At 42.7% G+C, this 23,241-nt stretch overlaps 2 long non-coding RNA genes across 7 annotated transcripts in view; one reads left to right on the forward strand and one right to left on the reverse strand.

Moving 5' to 3' along the window:
* The window catches only part of LOC140639108 (uncharacterized), a 28,323-nt gene extending 8,363 nt beyond the window's left edge, over positions 1-19,960 (reverse strand). For 2 of the 6 annotated variants that reach the window (XR_012035961.1, XR_012035960.1), the window contains exons 1-4: positions 19,811-19,960; positions 13,973-14,144; positions 13,724-13,883; positions 10,306-10,490 (exon numbers count right to left, since the gene is read on the reverse strand). This is a non-coding gene — a long non-coding RNA (uncharacterized lncRNA). Of the gene's footprint in view, positions 1-10,305; positions 10,491-13,723; positions 13,884-13,972; positions 14,145-14,427; positions 15,554-15,585; positions 15,772-16,011; positions 16,142-19,810 lie in introns of those variants that run through there. The other 4 variants (XR_012035964.1, XR_012035965.1, XR_012035962.1 and 1 more) reach the window with 4 other exon arrangements.
* Positions 8,434-10,566, forward strand: LOC140639109 (uncharacterized). Its single transcript, XR_012035966.1, has 3 exons — positions 8,434-8,936; positions 10,153-10,222; positions 10,315-10,566. It is a non-coding gene; the product is annotated as an uncharacterized lncRNA (long non-coding RNA).
* Positions 19,961-23,241: the final 3,281 nt, after the last annotated feature.

Genomic DNA, 23,241 nt, shown 5'->3' on the forward strand with positions numbered 1-23,241 from the left:
TCATTTTACATCTTCCCTCACTAAAAATCACACAAAAGCCAAAGGAGCATTTAATCTGCACAAAATGTAGTTTCTACAGAATTCAGAGATGGATATAACCCAGATTCCAAAGGGCATACAAAGGACACCCAGACTGGGGGTGCTTGGGTGGCTCAGTGGTTGAGTGTCTGCCTTTGACTTAGATCACGATCCCGGGGTCCTTGGTTTGAGTCCTGCATCAGGCTCCCTGTGAGGATCCTGATTCTCCCTCTGCCTATGTCTCTACCTCTCTCTGTGTGTCTCTCATGAATAAATAAATAAAATCTTTTTTTTAAAAACCCCCAGATTGGCTGAGGTTGGGCTGTGAATTGGGGGAAGGGAAGAGCAGAAGAAATAGGGGTGACAGGAATGCCCAGTGGGATAAATTTCAGAAAGTACCACCTAATTGACATGCTCAGAAGGTAAGGGCTATTTACAGGGACCAAGTGAACAGAACTGGTGACTTGGGCCCTCTGGGGCCCAACTGTCCCACTGCAGCAGACAGGAGAGAAGACGCACAGAGAATCACGGGCTGAGCCATGGCCAGTGGGAGTCCGTCTCCAAGGAACAGAGAGGCCGTCTGGACCCCTCCCCACACAGGATCTTCTAGCAAATAGTCGGCCCAGAAAACCCAACCCATTCTGTGGTGAATTACATGAATGAACAGCAACAACAAAAGCATTATTATTACCAGTCATTCCTGGAATATAGATAATAATACAGTTGCCCCTTGAGCAACATGGGTTTGAACAGCTTGGGTCCATTTATATGAGGTTTTTTTTTTTCCAATAAATTCAGCACAGTACACTCTAAATGTATTTTCTCTTCCTTATGATTTTCTTAATAACATTTTCTTCTCTCTAGCTGACTTTATTGTAAGAATACAGTATAGAATACATGTAGCACACAAAATATGCGTTCATCAATTGTTTATGTTATCAGTAAGGCTTCTGGTCAATAGTAGGCTTTCAGTACTTAAGTTTTTGAAGAGCCAAAAGTTACAAATGGATTTTTGACTGCCTAATCCCTCCATTGTTCAGTGGTTAATGTAGTAGTCATAGTATATATAACATCAGATAGATTATAAGTAGATAACAACGGCTATAATAATAATATAAAAAACTGGTTTGGGGTGCCTGGGTGGCTCAATCGATTAAGCATCTGCCTTTGGCTCAGGTCATGATCTCAGGGTCCTAGTATCAAGCTCCCCCATCTGGCTCCCTGCTCAGCAAGGAATCTGCTTCTCCCTCTGCCTCTGCCCCTCCCCTTGTTTGTGCTCTCTCTCTATATATATATCAAATAAATAAATAAAATATTTTTAAAATAATAATAATGTAAATAAATGGTTCAGCACCAACAGAGACTCTATAAGAAAAAATATGGTCAAAGGGCAGAAAAATCACTGATTTTCAAAAAATTCTCAATGAAATGTGGCTGGCAAAACTCAGGAAAGAATTAGAAAAAAATAGAACAAACATCACAGAAGCCTGATCACAGGAGTGAAGTGAACACAAAATAAAGAGGTACAAAAGGGAGAAGATGCTGCAAAAAACGTAAAAAGGGACATGATGGATTTGCCAAACTTGAATAAAGCCACAAAATGAAACAAGGAGTCGCAGCACCCAAGAGATATGAGCACAGATATAAAAGACAGGAGAGCCAATATTAGACTCCCTTAAAAAAAAAAATAAAGTGAGCCAGAACAAGGAAGGAGAACAAATATTTAACAATACAACTCAAGAAAACTCTTCTGAAATAAAAGGCTTGACACTGCTAGCTGAAAAGGAATACTGTGGTCAGGGAAATCAACCCAGACGAGTCAACACTGACACATCTCCTTGGCAAAGCCATTGGACTTTAAAGGTAACTTTGATCTGGTGTTTAAAAGTTTGATTACAAGAGAGAGAAAAAAAAAACAGGTTGACTTCAGATTTCTCCCCGGCAAGGGTGTCGTCCACCCTTGACGACACCAGAGAGCTACCGAAAGCTCCCCAGGGAATCTCTGTCTCAGCCAAGAATTTTCTATTTATCCAAATAGTCCTCCAAGTATAATGACTGCAGACAAACAGTTGTGACCCTGCACACACCCCAGGATCACTGGCCTGCAGCCCTTTTTGAGGAAACTTCTAGAGGTAAATTGCAATCATGTGAGCTATGTCTGAGGTGCCAGAGCAAAAGAATTGGCTGAGTCTTACATACACACAGCTCCGAGCAAAAAAATGAAACACACACAGATTTGGATGACAGAGGAGAATATGAGTGTCATAAGCCCTGACGATCTAGGAACGATACAGGAACAAAAAAGTGGACAAGAGAAGACAAAGACAAAAGGCGGTGGATTAGGAAACATAATGTTACTGACCAAATTTAGGAGAAGTCTGAATTAAGGAGAAGAAAGGAAGGACAAAGGGACAGAAACACATTAGGTTTATTACATACTGGGAAATCATTAGAGACTGTAGAAAAATCGGGGCTAAGAGAATTATATAAAGCTATAATTAATTTTATGAAGGTAACAACTAGAACAAAAATACCAACCCTTCTAAATATCAGAACTACACACACACACACACACACAGCAAAGATCACAGAGTAAAATACTTAAGAAGGAGCAATTATAAATACTTGAGAAGAAGGACACATAAAATATGAAAAACTAAACCCAAACGGACCTATCTGTATGTAAATGAGTTTCAATCATTCTTGAGAGTAAAAGTTTTTCAGGTCATAGCACAAAGAAAATCCAAACTCCAAGCTGAAAAGAGGCAGATGTAAAACAAAGTAATTAAAAAAAAAAAAAAAAGCCTGGGGGCTCCTGGGCTACTCAGTCAGTCAAGTGTCTGACTTTTGATAGTGGCTCAGGTCATGATCTCAGGGTAGTGAGATCGAGCCCAGCCCTGCGTGGGGCGTGGAACATGCTTAAGATTTTCCCTCCCCTTCTGCTCCTCCTCCCTCCTCACATTTACTTTCTCTCTCTCCCTCTCTTTAAAAAAAGAAAAAGAAAAAAGAAAAGCCTGGACAAAGGTATACCAAGCAAAGGCAAACAAAATGAAAGCCAGGTTTGTGATCTTAATATTAGACAAAGTGGAATTGAGGCCAAAAAGCATTACATGATTTAATGCTAAAGAGTGCAATTCACAATTAAAATATAACAGTTATGAATATGTATATATCCAATTACCTAGCAGCAATATTCCTAAAGCAGAAGTTACTCAGACATATAGAAAAGGAAGCAAAAACCTGCCAGCAGCAGAAGACTTTAACTCAATTCTCTCAGTCCGTGATAGAGTAAGTCAGCAAAACATACGGTAAATCGTTGGTCCTTTACACCCAGCCATGCCAACTCTGGGGTGTATCCTTCAGATATCCTTATGCCCACACAAAATGACATGGGCACAGGCCATTTAATTCAGCAATATTTACAAAGGTGTGACTCTCCTTCTCACCAATAAGGGACTAGTTAAATATTATGGTATAACAACTCAATGAGCTGTACCATAAAGAAAAAAGGGACGAGGGTCTCTATGTATTGATAGAAAGAACTCCAACTCCACTATAGGTTTAAGGGAAATAGAAAAATCACAACGTACTGAAAAGTGTGTGTGATATACTACCTGTGGTGTAAAAGAGAAATAAGAAGAGAATTTCACATTTGCTTTTATATATACATGAAGGGACTCTAAAAGGAGACCCAAGAAACTAGTACTAGTGGTTAGCTATGTGTGGTAGAGGGGAGGGGAGGGGAGGAAGTGAGCCAGGGAAAGGGGGGCACTTTTTACTGCAAACCACACACATACACACACACAGAGACACGTGCACGCGCGCGTGCACGCACGCGCACACATACACATGCACACATACACATGCACACATACATACGCACACACATAGGCATCTGGCTATGAACATGACTGCATTACCCCTTTATTTAAAGGCCACAAAATCCTGTGTGCAAAAGGGCTCTCGGCATAGTTTCTATCTGCTAATAGATAAAAAGTAAAATCAATGTCAATGTAACCCTCTGCTTTGTTTATAAATACTTATCATTCCCCTCTGAAACGTGAGCGGGCCCAATTAAACAAGCTGTAGCAAAAAAGCCTGTGGCGTCCCCTTAACCCTGTCCCTAGAAAGCCAAGTCTTATTCTCGAGGCCTCTAATCCGGGCTGTACAATTTGGCTATGATTTGAACGGTAGCTAGCTCCAATTGAGATGTGCCGTCACTATAAAATACACTCCAAAGTTCAGAGGCTTTGGATTGGAAAAAAGAGTATAAAACACCTCGTTAATTTTTGACATTGATTACATGTTCAAATAATAATATTCTAGATATATTGGGTTAAATAAAGTATGTTATTTCAATTACTTTCACCTGTTTCTTTTTACTTTCTTAACTGGGCTGCTGGAACATTCACCATCACAAACGTGGTTCAGTGGGTGGCACTGCTTTTGTGGGGGAAACGTAAGCAAACAGGCTAGATGAGATCATGCTGCATAACAAGCAACCCTAGAAATCACACTGACTACGACAATGCTCATTTCTTAGTCCTAATACAGGAGCAATGTGAATCAGCAGGGGACTCTGCTTCTGCATCGGGTGAGGTACCCAGGCTGACAGAGGTGCCATCCCAACACATACGCTCCTAGTCACAGCAACGGTGAGAAGGGAGCTCAGTGAATCACACACTGACTCTCAAAGTTTCCTCCTGGAAGTAACACGCATCACCAGTGCTCATATTTCATTGGTCAAAGCGAAGCCCATGAAAATGTCTGATTTCATGGTGAGCGGAGAGGTGTGATCTTCTTACATGATGAGAAGAAAAAGACAGAAATACCTGATGACAGAAATACCTAATGAACCGCACACGTGACCAGTCATCTCACTGTATGTCCTATGCAAGGCTAAAGATGATGTCTACTCAGCCACAGGTGTTGATCCCAAATGACTTGATCCTGTTTTTTAGAGTTGACTTCCATTCAGAAAGAAAATAATTTGGGGGAATGCACAATGACATGAAGCCCTCCTAAGTCCTCTCATTTGACCTGCTAACACTTAAATACTTCCAGTAACTGGGGTGTCCACTCAATCAGAAAGAGATCCAATGCCATGTTTGGCAGCCTGTTTTTACAAATTTATGCTGAGCCGAATCTGCTTTGTGCTTTGGACGCTAATTCAGAGCCATGCAGTATATATTTCATCCACCTGTCACCAAAGAGCTTTCAAATATGTGGTGACATCTACCACTTCAGAAGCTCTCCGGGCTATCTCAACTGTTCCTTGTAAAATGGTGTCATATCTTCCCACTACCTTGGTTCTTGTACTAGAAGGCCCCCATCTCAGATAGGACATTGTGCATTCAGGTCCACTGCCATGTGCTTTGTCTGGGCCTAGCCACATCACATGCAAATAGAAGCTTTTTATGCGATTGCAGAGGTCTGCTCAGATCACATGATCTTCCCCTCTGTCAAAAGCATTGGACACATCTACACTGGGGCTACCTTCAGCCTGGGCCCCAGAGTGATAAAATGCACGGAGCAGAGACCCACAGACCCACAGCAGCACACCTAACACATAAGCGAGAAATCACTATTTGCTTCCGGATGCCACTGAGGTTTGAGTCTGTTTATTGCATGGGCAAAGCTTCCCAATACAAAAATAATCCCAGAGTGGCTGTGTTAAGAAAGGTTGGATTTTTACTATATGTCCCACTGGAAGGAGATTTTCTCCAAATGATACTTTGAACCGCAGTGCAATACCTAATTTTATTTATTTATTTTATGAATATTTATTTTATGAATATTTATATAGCAGTGACTATATGCCAAGAACTATTCTAAGCACTTTATGAAATTCATTTACTCAAGCTTCAGAGAACCCTATCAGGTGAGTTCTCTTATTATCCTCATTCACAGATGAGAAAATTGAGATAGAGAGAAGTCCAGATCACAAAGCAGGTAGGCACCAGAGTCAGAGTTCAGACCCAGGCTGTCTGGCCCCAGAGTCCATGTCCTTAACCACTACATTACGCGATTATCATAACCGTTAATATTTATTGAGTTAATTTACACTAAGCACATTCAATCTTACTTGATTCCCATAATAACCCCAGGAAGCTGAGAGAACTGAGGCTCAGAGATACAAAGTTACTGACCCAAGGTTACCGAGTGACCTTGATGGCAGTAAAGCCCATACTCTGCGGAGAAAACTCTTTTTCTGTAAAGAAGAAACTTCCGAATACTAATGGAGGCAATCAGATGAATTCTTTCTGTTCAAACCTGGCTGGGGGCACAGAAGAATCCACCAAATCTTACTACCTCTACATTTCCAAGAATTCTCTTTATGTGTATCACCGTCACTGTCACAGATAAATGTGGCTGTTGCTGGCTGTCTACCCAGGGGAGGCACTGTGCTAGGCTCCCTTGCCCCCATTAAGACTGGAGGAATAGGCTGGTGCTAATTAGGCCTGACCTGGTGACAGATGAAATAAACAAACACCGCCGTGGTTGGGGAGGCATCCAGCACCCCGGTCAGGTGGCTCTGGTTTTCACAAGATTGCACAGCAGCCAGCTGCCCCAGACGGTAGCAGGAACAGAAAACACAAGATTCCCATCCTCCTCCTATTATTATCTCCAGGGAGGGCCTCGGCATTAACAGAGCCGTGTGAAATGGACAATTCACACATCTTCCGAGTTTCCCAACAACATCGGTCCCCGCTGTTGCCACAGCCACCTCCAAGTCTTCTAGCAACAAGAAGAGTATTAGACACAGACCAGCAGGGAAGCTCATGCAAACAGGCGGTGTGCATGTGTGTGCATGCATGCACCACACACACACACACACACACACACACACTCCCTACAGTCCTTTATCCGCTCCCCAGAAATGGCAAGGGATATGGAAAAACAAGGAAAAAGGCAAACATTCGAGGAAGGGCTCCTCTTTCACTGGTGGGGGCTTCAGAAGAGCAGGTGACGTCTGCAGCCCAAGGTGACAAGTCAACAGCTCAGAGAAATCTCCCTTCTCCAGACTCTTTCGTCAGGGTCAGACAGACCGCTTCTGAAACCAGGTGGCACAAGGCCTTCCGAGACCTTGACCAGTACACTCACCACCTGCAGACAGAAGAGAGCCTGGGAGAACTAAGGCCCACCTTGATGCCTGCCCTCCTGGAGCCTCCTGGTCTCACATGAAGGCTCAGCCCCTCCCAAAACTCTGAGCTACTCTTGCCTTTAATTAGGGAAAATTAAGGAACTCTGGTCCCATACTCTGAGCGTTCAGACTTCAGACAGTTCTGCCCTGATGATGTACCCTAATTCCTAAAACTGAGTATTTTTCCCCATTGGCACCTATATTAGAGTTCTCCAGAGAAACAGAACAAATAGGATGCACACATACGTATCTATACGGAGAGATCCGTGATGAGGAACTAGCTTATATGGTTATGGAGGCTAAGTCCACCATCTGCCACCTGCAGGCTGAGGAACCAGGAAAGCCGATCGCATGGTTCTAGTCAGAGAACTGGGAACACGGACCATGTAAGTCGAGGTTCAAAGACAGGAGAAAACCAATGTTGCAATCGGGCAGACAGGAAGGAAGCAAAAAGGGTGAGTTCCTCCTTCCTTCACCTTTTGGTTCTTTATGCAAGCCCTCAAAGGATTAGATGATGCCCAGCCACATTGGGGAAGGCAATCTATCTTGCTGAGTCCACCAACTCAAATGCTAATCTCATCCAGAAACATCCTTACAGACACACCCAGAAATAATATTTGATCTGGGCATCCTTCACCCCATCAAGGTGGCATATCATATTAACCATGACAACACTTATACCCCAGCCTCTGGCCCCCAGACACTGTTGGATAAACTGCACCACCAGTTCCTCCAGGTTGGAGACCCACTGTGTTTTTGCCAAGCTCTCCTCTCAAGGCCAAGTTCCTCGTCATAGAAATCCACCTGATTACTTCTTGCTGAATCACTGGTTGCCTGCCAGTCATTGTCATTTTATTGGGTCCTGGGGAAGCACATTTCATACTGTAATAAAACTTTGAGGTTACATGTCCCCCACCAAACCCTAGAGTCTCTAGAGCAAGGGCCATGTAGGTTCTGGGTCTTATTCATCTATGTATCCCTAACACCCAGCCTCCCCGGACGCCTCCAGCAATTAGTTACTGAATGAGCCCCCTTCACCAGCCATGGCAGTCCGGCATTCCCAGCTGGGTGGCCAAGATGCAAAAGGTTGGAAGGTTGAGGTTGGCTCAGGAGAGTTACCATCAGAAGGCAAAAGACACACCTGCCTCACAAAGCCCAGCTGAAAGAGACTATAAGTTTTGCCATTTCTGTCACCGTTGCTATGGGAATAGAATGCCTCATATGTGGCGCATCCATGTAAGTGGAATATTTCTTACAAGCATCATCCTGAGTAGAATTTCCACCCCTGGGCAGCATCTGATGCCGTTATAATTATAGGCCCTTAAATCTCAAAAAGGGGGGACACATCTCCCCCCCCCCCACTCTTCTGCTCTCTCCTTTTCCCCCTCAGTCTGGTCCCCTCATCTCTGTCTCCCTTCCTCTCCAGCCTAAATGCTCAGATAACTAACTGGCTTCTCTGAATCTTCTTTCATAAAGATCAGCATCTGATCTGTGCAGAGGAGGTAACAAAATCACCACCAGGTCTGGGGGACATTGCAGGCAGTTTTATCTGCTCCGTAACAACAACGGAGGCGATGCTAACATAGCTGCCCTCACTAGCTACGGCCTGGGTGGTGGACAGGTGCAGAGAAGGGAGGAAGCAAACAGTCACGGAGCAGCTACTTGGCGCTACTCTTTCCAACGGTGTATTTTCTTATTCACGTAGCAAGTCCAGGCAAGAAGTATTACTGCCTCCATTTTTATGGATGAAGCAACTGAGCCCTAAAGATCTCAGGTAACAAGGTATAAAGAAAGCCAAGACTTGAATTTAACTTAGAGTCTTTGTGTCCCCATCGGGTACTCTTTCCACGAAGCTTGAGTTGCCTCCCACAAGTAATGAGGGAGGAATATCCCCACCAATACTTTCCCCTCCCATTCCCCTTCCATTCCATCTTCGGATCTTCAAATTCGGTGCCTTCGGTTTAACCTCTGGCCTCCCTCCTTCCTTCCCTCTGTATTGCTGGGATAGCCAAGGGTTGGGAAGGCAGAAAGTGAGGGGGAAAGGATTGGCCACACCATGTTATGGGTTCCCTGGTCCTCATTTATTGGCTGGTGTGAGGTCATGTTTCCAACCCACCTGCCGTGTCTGGGAGGTTTTGATGGACACTCTGTACTATTTGGGGGTCCCTGCCTCCCCAGCCCCATTCTCTTGTTCTGGTCCCTGTTTCTGCTCTGCCCTATCTAAAGGCTAAGATTCTCAAAGTGTAGTCCCAAGCCAGCAGCCTCAGCATCACAGAAGAACTTGTTAAAAAGACACATTTTCGGGGCGCCTGCGTGGCTCAGTCGGTGAAGCATCCTACTCTTGGTCTTAGCCCAGGTCATGATCTCAGAGGTCATGGGATCAAGCCCCATGTGGGGTTCTCCACTCAGCAAGGGATCTGCTTGTCGCTCTCCCTCTGCTCTTCCTCCTGCTTGCTCTCTCCCTCTCTTTCAAATAAATAAATAAAATCTTTTTAAAAAGATTTTTTAGACCCTACCCTGGACCCAGTGAATCAGAAGCCCTGGAGGAGGGGCTTACCCCCCAGCAAACTGTCTTTTAACAAGTGCTCTAAGGGTACCTGGGTGGCTCAGTGGTTGAGCGCCTGCCTTAGGCTCAGGGCCTGATCCTGGGGTCCTGGGATCGAGTCCCACATCGGGCTCCCCACAGGGAGCCTGCTTCTCCCTCTGCCTGTGTCTCTGCCTCTCTCTCTCTCTCTTTCTGTGTCTCTCATGAATGAATAAATAAAATCTTAAAGAAAATAAATAACAAGCACTCCAGGTGATCCCCCAGCACTCCCAGGTTTGTGAGCCCCTGATTTTAAAGGCTGTTGTCCTGCCCAAAGAGCACAGCCCTCCTTTCAGCCCTCCCTCCACCCCTTTATTTCCCACAGGACCCAGTTTGAGAGGGGTGGCATTTCGGTGGCAGGTGAGATTTAAACACTGCTAAAACTGACATTTTTCCTCATTTCCAGTTCTGTCAGATACCTGATTGCAATTTTATAATACTCCAGAGGCCCCACCCTCGGCAAATACCGATTCAAAGTAAGAACAGATTATTTTAAAATGGTTGTTGGCACATTGATGGCACTGGCCGGTTTTTACTGACTAATTAATCCTTATTTGACCTGAATTAGTGCCTAATCCATGTAAAATGATGGAGATTTGCTGGAATGCAGTAAATTTGAGAATTAAAAACGAAGGCATGGAGGAGTGGATTCAGCATCAGACCATCGTGAGGATTAAAGTGCTTCTTCAACTGGTACATTATTTGAAGTTTGATTTTTCCTGCTTTCTCCTCCTCACACACCTCCTTCAAAGAAGAAAAAAAAAATTACCAGAAGACACAAGCATATTGTCTCCCCTTCTCCCAAATAAAGGTAAACTGACAGCGCTTTCAATGAAAGGCTCTGCATGATTGGAATTAAATGTCAAATACGATTTTCTGTTGGCAATTCAAAGTGTTGGTGTCAAAACCATAACTGACAGTACGACTGCAGATTAGGATCTGTCTGGAATGGCAGCATCACACTGCGGGAAGGTTTATGATTTAGTAGATTAACACAGTTCTCTTCACGCTACCACTTAAGAGATAATTTGTTCAAGCAGGAGCCGATTAGATTGTGGCTGCCCACGAGCAGGACCCCCTCCCCGAGGCTCTGTCAGGCATCTGATGGCACACCCTGCCCCCCGTGGGGTCTGCCATCATTACGGGTGACAGGCAGCAGAGGTGAGTGGCCACAGCTGCCAGCAGCCCGGCTGTCAGGAGCCACCAGTGACGTCTGCTGGCGATATCTCAGGGAAAATGGAGTTCCTATTGATCCAACCAATATGAAATGGCCTTCCAGGTTGGAGATTTGATTTATTTAGCTTCTGTGCCTCAGGTGGGATGGAGGGAGGGGTGGGGGAGGAGGGGCCTGCTTCCTGGCAGGTCACTGATTCATGCACTCCACCACTAGGTTTCTTGCAGCTCTAGAAAAGACATGGAGTTCAGAGCCCAGAGAGGTTAGGAGAATGGCCCAAGATCACAGAGCTTGGGAGGAGAGGGAAGCGTAGTTCATATCGCTTGAGACTCACAAAGTGAGAGACACCGTCTCAGGCATTTTTATCTCCAATGCCTTGAGTAATAGTCACAAAGACTTTGATGTTCTTAGGAACCCCCTAGGTTAGGGGTGTAAGTAATGTGCATAGGCCACAGCAGGTGCACGGCAGACACGGGTTAGGGCTAGGTATCTAATTCCCCACCGGTGCTCTCTGCAACATCTCGCAAAGTATCCCTAGAATAAATATTCCAACTGAAAAGGGGATAAAGGGGCTTTGGAAACTGTGCTTCCATCTTGCACGCATTGCATGTCATTTCTGCCGAGCGACAGTCCATAGGACCCAGATAATAAAATAAATAAAATGGATGTTCTGTGTCTTGACCGGCCATAAATTGTAACCAGTCCTCTGCAAGCCTGATTTAAGAGTTTCATCTCGCACAGACCATGTTTGCTCTTCCTTTTTTTCCCCCCTTTTGTCCCCACTTCTAGGCAAGAAGGAAAAACAGTGGAAGCCGTCAGTTCAGAGCAGCATTTATATTATCCAACAATGGCAGGATGTGACAGCATAGGAGCCTCACAAGATGATGTTGAGACTCTGGTTTTAGAATGTTTACTCTCTTCTGGGTGAACTCTGACATCCAAATGCATTAATGCAGTGCCATTTGCAACTCTCATGCCAATCTCTATCCTTGTACGTATCAGAATTTTAATGCCTGCTTCCCTGTTTGAGTTATGGTAATTTATTGTAATAGTGTATTTTGACCTTTTCAGTATTTTGTATTTTTATTGGATAGCTGTTTCACCTCTTCCCTGGAGGGTTAGCCAGGCTGAAAATGAGAGAGAATGGTAAGACCAACCAATCAAAATACAGAATATTAAAAAGGTCAACACACAAGAGCAAACTACTAATTTGGCAAACACAAACATGAAAAGAATGAAAGCTCCAAACAGCATGGTGGCCAGAGCAAGAACGAGTGGTCAGGAGAAAGCTAAAGCCGTCCTCTCAACTTACAGCAGAGCAGTTAGTTCAACCACTGAATGTCAACTAGGCCATCTTCAGAACCAAAAAAGGGTAGAAAATCAGGGCAAACTCCAAACAGTGTAAATTGTACTACTCTTTCTGTCTCTACTGGTCAATGCAAATGGCAAAGCAATGTGATGGGGTCTTAAAGTCCGAGCCCAGAGATGCCAGGGCACTTGCAAATATAACACACAAGAGCCAAAGGATGCACCAACTATAACATTTAACCCTCCACCTGCAGGGAGATGAATGTGTCAGGAGTCTGGAACTGAGGTTATCTATTTTTCTTTTGAAACTTTCTAGGAAGGCAATTCTTCAGTCTCCCTAATTGATTCTTTCCAGTTGAACTATATATTAATTAAATAATAATAATAATAATATCTTGACAATCAAGATTAATACTAACATTAAAAATCATAATTTTATGTTATTTATTTTAACATAAATTTCATGTTAAAATTGTTAAAGCAATTTTATGTTATGTTCTGTTTTAACATAAAATTCATTTAACATCAATTTAACATCAATTTAACATGAATTACCCTTCACAATCCCTTGGAAACAGCATGGAAAGCCTAACTTTTGCAAAATATTCAGAGGACCTAAGATAAGTACTTCTCTAAATTCTTTTAAATTCCAATCTTTTCTGCTTTCTGCTTGATCTTCATTTTCTATGATTCAGTTGGTTGATTTCCTATCATTGAATTGTAGCTCATGAGATCCTTGTTTGTTGAGGTTTTCAAGCAATATGAGCCATTCTACTACATACATCACTTTCGTCAACTTCATGAAATCCTGTGTTGCTTACACATTGTGCAATTTCCATTTGCTTTTGATTCACACTCTGCTGCCAAAACATCTGAAAATCATCTGCAAAACTGGCCAAATAGTGATGTCATACAGGTTTGTGTTGAGCAGAGTTATATTTGAGTCGGGTCTAATTTTTAAAGTCTGCCAGCGAATATTTAATGACTGTACATTCCCTCTGTGAATTTTTAGCTACAGGTACTCTGATAATGAAAACTCAAGCACATGGACCTCAGACTTACCTAGGTGCAAACCAGAATATTTCCAATATAAAACATTCCATAACAGGTATTAAAAAGGGATTGTTGGAAGTATATCCAATTATTAACACTTTGTTGTCTGACTCTTATGAATGGCTGCCCAAGCAAGTTACATTGTAGGATAAGAAGTTGGGGCTAGAACCACATTGTAGATTTGCAACGACCATTCATTAAGAGTATTTCATATGTACCATACTCAGATTACACTTCTAAATTTAAAAACACTTAAAAATATGGCACATGATCCCTGTTTTCAAAAAAACGATCCTTTATTAAACATTTACTATGTACCCCAAACTGTACTTTGCATTTTATATGCATTATATTATTTAACTCTTATCATAGCCCAAGAGAAAGATAACAATACCTACAAGTTATAGGTACTGAAATAAGACCCAGACATTGAGCAACTTACCTGAGATGAAATATGTAATTAGTGGCAGAGGCAGAGCTCAATTCTGACTCCAGGCCCACACTTCTATGCACTCCATCACAGGACATAGAAAAGGCATCCAGAAGAATTAAGCTATGTGGTGAGACTGTAGTATCTTTATTCCCGTCTTTGTCCACATTTTCTAAATTAAAAGTGACTGCTTTTTAGAATCAGAGGGGGAAAAAAACTAGTTTTTATTAGAAGAAGTTAAGGTTAGAGACTGGAAATCACCTTATTGTTTGTGGCTAAAGGAAAAAACTTTGCAGAGACAAGGGGAAGAAAGTCTGGCCGAGTTTCAGCTTCAGGGAAGATTCCCAGCTGGCAAGGAGCCTTCAGATGGAGGGTATGGCACGTCCTGTAAGTTCCTCTGACAAGGACACTGCCCACTCCACCTACTGAGGAACTTGAAAGAAATGACAATATGTGGTGGAAAAGAACATTGATCATAGTCAGAGACAAGGCCACCCACCACAACCTATGAAGGCCTATCTGCCTCCCTGTCCCCTCATCCCCTGGGTCCCACCTACTGCTCAGTCCTCTCCTCTGCTGTGAGGCCAACTCTGGCTCAAGCCAGAGCACTGAGCACCATGGGAGAATGACTACCATCTCCAAGACCTCAATTCCCCAAAGGGGGCTCCATCTTCCCACAGGCCTCCCGGAGACTGCCCAAGGCTGCCCCAGCTTACCTGGACCCCCTGAAGGCACCCGTGGTCTAGCCCTGCTCAAGCTGCACTCCACAGCACAGCCAGCCACAACAGTGAGCTTTCTGGAGCTCAGTGACACTGCCAACCCAACGCCTGAGCCATCCCCGGTACCAGCCACCACCTCCCATCAGACAAGCTCTCCATTCAATATCAGCCTATTCCCGACTGCTTCACTCAGGCTTCACACTGGGTGTTACAGGGAGCTGAGATTCTGATCTCCTAGCTGCCACAGTGTCAGGTGAGCCCTGGACCCTTCTTTGTCTCAAGCAAGTTGAGTGTACGAGATAAACAGGACCACCCTGCAAATGTCAGGGCATGCAAAATTTGAGGAGCACTGACTTTGAACCACCCTGGTGGGTTTTCTTTGTGCCCATACACCATCTGCTTCCAACCTGGTTCATCTTAGACCTCCTGACCTCTTGCTTCATCCCTGGTATCTAAAAAATTATAAACAATGGCATTGTTTGTTTACGGTCTGTCAGTCATTCTTCTGAATGCTTTACATTTATATAGCTATGACAGGAATTATCACTTCTCTGGGCCTCTTCTGCTGCTCTGGACCCCTGAAAAACGGGGACAGTGGCAATTTCTCTGAGACCCCTTACAGTCTTCTTGGGAGCTCCAGGGATTACTGCAGCCTCCTCTCCCTACATGGCTTGAGGGTATGGGCACCTTTCAAGAAAACAGTCTAGAAACGGAAAGGAACACTTTCTCCAGGATGTTGTCTTCAAATCCTTAACCCAAAAGAAATTGTTGGAATTCCTAGTAGAAGTGAGATTATAGGAGGAAGAACAGACATCTGGCTGGAAGAAGCAGGTTGGTAATGAAATGGAACCCTAGACTGGTAGATGGAATTGTGGAAGATGAGCCAGTTGGAAAATGAAGTTCAACAGTAATAAATCAGCTTCAGGAAATTGTAATCACAGACCCAGGTCCAGAAACATGATGGTGTGCAGTAGAAAAGAACACTGACCAGAGTCAGAGACAGAGACAAGGCCACCCACCACATCCTATGGAGGCCTATCTGCCTGCCTGTCCCCTCATCCCCTGGACCCCACCTGCTAACCAACAGCTAATATATAGTATTTATTCAAGGAAGATGATTCCAGAATAAGGAATGAGAGTTACTGTAACACATACCATTTCTTGGAGCTCCCAGTACCCCTAAAAAAGAGCCATTCTTCTTTTTCAATATATGCCTGCTGTTCACAATCTCTTGGGTTATCATCAAATGGTTTCCATTTACTTCAAATGACATTTTCTCTGCCTTGAGGCTTTACCTATCAGCACTCGGTGTTGATATCCATTGCTGTGGTGTCACAACAGCTACCAAACCATGCACAGGGGTGACAAGCACAGCCTGTCATCCTCACCCAAAAGTAGCTCAGCATACACCCTTTGCAAACATTGGTTTAAAAAATTTTTCAATAAAAAATAAGATAAATATCAAGTCTTATCTCTGGTGAATCATGGATTCTCCCCCTACCACACACACACACACACACACACAAACACACACACACACCTTTTTCCAGGCTAAATCATTTGTGATCATTATTTCTTTACCTTGACTCTTCTGGTAATAGATCATCAAATCAACTTTTGTTCTAGGGATTTTTTTTCAGCTAGTTGACACCTAGAGGTACTGAGCTTGACAGTAAGGATCTTTTTCTTTATATTAATATAGCACCTTACTCTAGAGAGAGTTAAGCATTTGCAAATACCAACTAATTATTTATCACAGGTATTTCAGGGAATTAGACAGCTCCAAGTTACAGAAAAAAGTAAAATCAATAACTGTTTCTTACGTGATTACTGTCCATGCAATGCTTATGCATTTCCATGCATTAGTCATACTCCAATTATGGTCTAAAGTAACTACTGACAAACCAAGAGCTAGTAGTATAATTATAGGAGGTTTTACAAACAGTATGTGGAAGAAGACTAATAGATTGAGGGTCAGAAGCCCAGGGGGGTCTGTGAGCTTATACCATGAATCTCAGTTTTCTCATTTGTAAAATGAGAAAGTTGTAGCTCTCTTAAGTCAGCAATACTGAGCTTATTCTAAGTCATGTGGGCACTCTGCTCCACAAGCAGGCCTACATCAGGAGTGAGGGAGACAGATGAACATTTCCTTTATGCAGAGAGTTGGTTGCTATCTTTCTCTTGCCCCTCTAAAATCAAGGCCAATTCCTGTCTTTACTTCTCTAGGAAGATTTCTCTGACTCCTCTGGAATGCAGTGAACTTGCCCCAAATGAACCCTGATACTATTTTTTTAAAGATTTTATTTATTTATTTATTTAAGAGAGAAAGGGAGAAAGAGAGAGCACGAGCAGGGGAGAGGCAGAGGGAGAGGGAGAAGCTGACTCCTCACTGAGCAGGGAGCCCAATGTGGGCCTCAATCCTAAGACCTGAGCCAAAGTCAGACAGTTAACCAACTGAGCCACCCAGGTGCCCCAATCTTGATACTATCTTAATACTGTATACCAGCAGGGATCATATACTGCTGTGTATTTTTCTTGTTGTTCTTTATAGCTTGTCCAGCAAACTAAATTGTAAGCACTTAATGGAAGTGCTTAGGTTTTCAAATCCTAATTTCCCCTAAAACAGAGCATAAACCCAGAAGGGAAGGAATCCTTTGTTATATTTTTTAATCCTTTGTTATTTTACCTGTTTATGTCACTAGTAATGAATTAGGAAAGAGGCCCTTTATGAATATCTAGGGTCCCAGAACATATAATTATGTCAATAGGCTCTCACTTCCACCAGGCAACTTATATGTAAGCCAAGACTTAATTTTAGTCTTATTTTCCCCATTCTTTTGTCTCTTTCCTGCTCTTTCCCTCTGCTTCCCTCTAAGTGTGCCAGCATTACCACCATGATGTCCTTTTCTTTGAAATTCCTCCTTAAAACATCCCTGCATGAATAAGCAAGGGGCAAATGGTGTTACCAAACTGATAGGAAATCTCAGACCAAGACTTCAAACTGCCATGGAAGAGAAAATCATCACACATTAAAAATAGAACTTGGAGAGAAAAGAACATGAACCTTCTTGCTTCTCCCCAGGGTGAAGAGCTATAACTCCTCCTCATCAAGAAGATGGCAGACCACTGGGTATTTCTGAGGACTATGTCTTACTCCAGACCTAATAAATAGAAAAGTGAGAAGGGACAAAAGGGATGAGTTCTACCTATTTTCTCAGTAAAGAATACCTAGAGAATTCTGCTTCTGGCAATATGGTGCCCCAAAATACTCTGAAATAGCCTTCTACCACAAAATAGTCAAATGATGGAAGAATTACAATGAAAGTAAATGCATTCCTGGGCTCACAAGAAAATAAGTAAAATCCTCAAGGGCAAAAAAAAAAAGGTTTTATAAACATCACATCACACATCCAAGCAAACACCAAAGTTGAGTTGCCTTGGGAAAATGTCGATTCCAAGAATCTAGAATTTTGGAAATGAACATCCACTCCTAAGAGCATAGGAGACTGAGCTTGGCATCCAAGCAATGCAGGAAAGGAGAAGCTAAGAACCCTACATTAACCAGAGTATCCCAGGGACCACACTCTTAATCAAAGGAAGGGCCAAGAAGGAAAAGGATATAAACATGTTAACACATTACACAAGTTAGATAGAACATATAAATGTTGTTCTCTAGAACACATGCACTATTTACAAAAAAATAGATATGTACCAGTCCACAAACAACTCTAAAAATATTTTCAAGAATTGGGTATCCTGCATACCATATTCTCTTGCTACAGTACAATTGAGATAGAAATCAATTTTTAAATTAACTTAAAATAACAATTAATTTGTAAATTTGAAAACATACTTCTCCATAACTCATGAATCAAAATTAAAATGATAGAAATGTTTAAATATTTATAATTAAATAGAATGAAAATACTATGTATCAAAACTTGTGGCATACAGATAAAGGAATATGTAGAAGGAAATCTATATTCTTTTTTTAAAAGATTTCTCTATCTATCTGAAAGACAGAGAGTGTGCAAGGGGTAGGGACAAAGGGAGAGAGAGCCTCAAGCAGACTCCATGCTGAGTGCAGAGCCTGATGCAGGGCTCAATCCCATGATACTGAGATCACGACCTGAGCCAAAACCAAGAGACAGATGCTTAACCAACTGTGCTACCCAGGCACCCTGGAAATCTAAACGCTTAAATTCTGACCTTGAAAAGGCAAGGCTAAAAATTAGTGTATTAAATTTCCAACTTCAGAACTTGGATGGTGTGGAAGGTAGGCAGACAAGAATATAAATCTAAAAAGAGTGAAAGAAAAGGATGACAAAAAAATAGACATTAATGCAATAGAAAACAAAGATAAGTAAAAGGAACAAACAAATCCAAGAGTTGATTGTTTGAAAGGATCAATAAAATACACAAATTTCTGATGAGGTGTAATGAGGCAGAAAGAGAGAAGTCACAAAGAAATAATAGAAGAAATTTTCTAAATGACATAACTAAGGATAGAACAGGAGATAAAAAGATAATACAAGAGTATTATGAAAAACTAAATTGGGATCATTCCAGAAAAGCTAAACGAATTCAATACTTAAAATCCTATTTATGTTCATCTTCCCCACTTCATTCATTCAAATCAATTCAGAGCAATTAAAATCTTACTGTAATGTCACATAGCCACCTGATTCCTTTCCTTCTGGATCCACTCAACCTTGGCCAAAGTAAGTGCATTTGAGGTCTAGGTTTCTTTTTCAGCATTTTCACAGACAGAGAAATTGCCCACAGGAACATTAACACCTTCAAAATGTGATTATTCCAATCTCTCGAATGTCTGATCTTTCCAGAATTTCAGGGAATCATAAGGAAACAAAATAGCATGAGGTCTGTTTCCAGAATATTGAGGAAAATCACTTAATACCCAAACCAAATATGACCATGAGAGTAATTTATAATCTTAACATCAGTTCCCAACCAGATATGTCTCCTAAACCCAATATCTCATATAATCTAGATCCATGCTGCTATCACCCATCGTAAGTAAGGAGCTCATATTCGTTCAACATAAACAACAACAATAAACCAAAGGAATGTAAAGGAGTAACAAAAGAATTCCCACATGGTTCAGCTTTTCCAGCATGGCAATCAAGCCATGCCAGGTGGTCAAAGTCCACCACCTACAAAGTTAACACTCGTTTAAAGAAAGAATCTCATCGAGACACCAGATTTGCGCTAAGAAAACACCTCTTGGAAAGTGAATAAAGGACCAGTCCACCATGTCCTTCCTCAAGACTTTCTTTTAAACTCACTCAATAAAACTTATTTCCCTCAACAATTTGTGTATGACTCCCTCTGTTCTGTCCCAACCCTGAACACTTGGCACCTGAACAGGGCTCCGCCTGGTAACATAGTGGCTAATCTCCATCAAAACCGGTGGCCTCGCATCCTCCCCTAATCCCAGGAACATGCCAGACCCCTCCTTCTGTATTTCTCCAATTCTGAAGGCTCTCATTTGTGCAACATTTCAATTTCTATGGTGACTGCATCTTCCTTCCATTCTAGAATGCCTTAGCTTTGTCCCATATTGTTTGCCTCCAAGGAGAGCACCCCCCTTCGTTTCCAAATTTCCCCAGCTGGAGTAACTACCCACTTAAAAATTTTCTGAATGTCAGCTGCCTCTGGGAAATTTCCCAAACTGGCTCCCAGTAATGTCATAAGGTCCAAAATCCCGTAACTCTTGTCTTCTTTCAACATTTGAATTCCCCAAGTCTTGACAGCTCAAACTCTACTTTCCCAGCACACAGGTTCAGATGCATTTTTAAGCCTTTGACCTGCCCTTAGATGAGCATCTTGGTCCTTCCCAGCCCCTTCTGAGCTAAGACATTTTTGACTTCTCAATGTTGATCTTCTGTTCCTCTTCCCAGAGATTCCTCCAGAGCTAAAAGACTGAAAACTTTTAAGTTGATCCCATTTCTTCCTGAGTTACCTCCCAAGATCTGAGCACTTTCTGTTCACATACCAGTTTCTAAATAATCCCACTCACTTATCTCCTTCTCCACCTCCAGTGAGTGCACTTGATGCTTAGCAGTGGGAAATTGCTTGATTGTCGCTTGTTTGCTTCATTCTTAACCACTCACATTTGGATAACTCCATTAAGTTGTTCCCCTGACTCAATCTAAGAAGATTACACACCACCTGCATACAGAACCCTCATCCCCATTCAACTTAATCTGTTCTTGGATAAACTCCACCAACTCCCAATGCTTAAACCCATCCACTATGTATTTCTAGGGAATATCCTTGCTGAATGGGGTAAAAATCCAAAATGAAAACAAATGCAAAACTCAACAACAAGACAATAAGGTGAAATTAGAGTCTATTAATACTGAGTCATGCCACAATCCAGATAGTAAAGGAGTTTTACACCCGAAGTCTGCTTATTTTAAAGTGAGCTTTTTCAAGAGACCAGAAGTTTCCATCCCTGCCAAGCTCAGATTCTTACTAATCAAAATCAAGGCACAAACTCTCTCTCTGAGTTTTGCTAATGAAAACCAGAGCTTCTCTTAACAATACAAGTTTCTTCAGGAGGCTAAACCCAAACCCCCAACTTCTGTGCATAAACTCACCTCTGCCAGAGAACAAATGTTCATTATTATAAAGAGTAAATGGACCAGATCCGGAATGCTTGGCCAGCACTGACCATGGCTGCCCTCATCCCCGTCCCTGCTGTATTCCCAAGGGAGTCCAAGGCTGAAGCTTTGGCTTTGGATCCCTACCTGGCCAGAAGCCTGGTGAGCTAGGCTGAGCCCCACATGGGATTAAAAGGATCCTCTGGTCTCTTTACCTTAAGATGTCTCTTGGAGCTCTTGAGGAGCTTGTTAGACTGTTCTGTGTCCCCTTCCCAGGGGTCCCTCCCTGACCCCAATCAGGTGAGCTACTTCTCAGCCTGGCCTTCTCAGAGCCTGTCTCATCATACTATCTGCTTCACCTTCTCTGTGGAAGAGAGAGAGAGAGAGAGAGACAGATCCAATCCTGGGAGGAGAACTTGAATCCAATTTCGCTCCTCCATTGAGTCCTTGAGGTCCCCAATCTGTCTTCAACCTCCTCCTGCCTCAAGTCCCAAATCACTCCAGCAACAATTTGTGTAGCCAACCTACACAGTCCTCACTTCAAGCATCAAACAGCAAAAATAATGGAATAAAACCTTTGACAGTCTTCCCCTCTCAGAAGTTCAAAGGAAATAAGGATGAGATTATGGCCACTAGAATCTGTCCAGCTGATTATTGGTGCCAGTGGTGACAGGCTGCTGTTTACTGATTCATGGAGTGATAAGTAGAAAAGGAGAGAGTCTGCAGAGAGCAGAGCTATATATATTCCTGGAGCTGTGTTCTCCCAATGTAGCCACTTGAATCAAGCCATATGCACTGTGGGCTGACTTTGATTCTCGTAACAACTGTTTAAAAGCGGACAGGGGCAAGGCTTCCAGATTTGTTGACTCGTGTTGTTCTTGGGGAAACAGGGGGAGGGAGGGTTCTGTTTCCAGCACTTCCCATGGGAGGCTGTTTCCAAAGGAACACAAATCATTCATTGGAGGCAGGATATGTTAGTAGTAGTTTTGGGTTAGCAGCAACATATGCCAGGGCCTTCCGAGAGGTGTGGGCTTAAACAGAAGGAATTTTTTTTTTTTAACTTATATTCGCCAAAAACGAATTCCTCTTCCTGGCATATTATAAGAACTAACAGTACTCAGATGTAATTATAACATATTCTGAAAGATTTATAATGTCCCATGAGTGCAAGAAGAATTTTTAACAGAGAAATTCTGGAATAAGACCCTGACATGGATAAGATAAGCAATGCTAGAAGCTTGGACTCTAGTGATGATTTTTTCCTTCACAGAATCATATATTCATACACTCATTCAACAGGTTTTATGTGCCAGAGCTGCACTAGGTTCCCAGGATGGGGTGAGGACAAGGTCCTTCCTCACAGTGCAGGGGTGCTTCTGCAGACAGGAATGCCCTTCTGAGGGCTCCACATGCATATAAACCACCTCATCCCCATTCTAACTATTCAGTCCAAAAAAAGATCCATTTTTCTTGTGGTCAAAAGACCGCTGGTTCATTCCTATTCTAGAACCACCCAAAACTACAGATCATCACATTTCAAAGTTAGCAGAGGATCCCTGGTTGACCGATTGCCCTGCTGGTTGAGTCCTCTCCTCTGACAGACCCAGCAAGGCAGCAGCAACCTGAGCCTCCCTCATTATGTCCAGTGACAGGAAGCTTGCTACTCTATTAGAAGCTCTTCTCAAGAGTCCTGGGACTCTCAGCACACTTGAGTTGAGCTCAGTTCCACCCCCTTGCTACTTCAGATCGTTGGGTTCTACCCTTTGGAGCCATGCAGACCAAGACCAATCCCTCTTCCCCAAGACCCTAAACATGGATACAGGGAGCCCTCCACCCTGGCCAAGGACCAGCAGCTCTTTGATCCATTCACCACATAACAAACACCAGCCACTGAGGCTTGCTGTGTGTCATAGCACTTGCCAGAGACATTACCTCTGTTTTTGCCATTTAACCCTCATAAACATGCTATGAGGAGTTCATGCCCGTTTCATAGATGGGAATACTGAGGCTCAGAGAGGTTAGGTATTTTACCCAGAAGTACGCAGCTAGTACGGTAGAACATGGGCTTGAATCCATGGTTTTCTGACTCTGAAATTCATATCATGTGCTCTTTCTCCTGGTCGCTCTCTTACACTTCAACTTCAGTTTGTCCATATATTATAGGTCTGTCCATCAATCTTTCATG

This window comes from Canis lupus, chromosome 8 (assembly GCF_048164855.1).
Source record: "Canis lupus baileyi chromosome 8, mCanLup2.hap1, whole genome shotgun sequence".
In the NCBI taxonomy this organism is placed as follows: domain Eukaryota; kingdom Metazoa; phylum Chordata; class Mammalia; order Carnivora; family Canidae; genus Canis; species Canis lupus.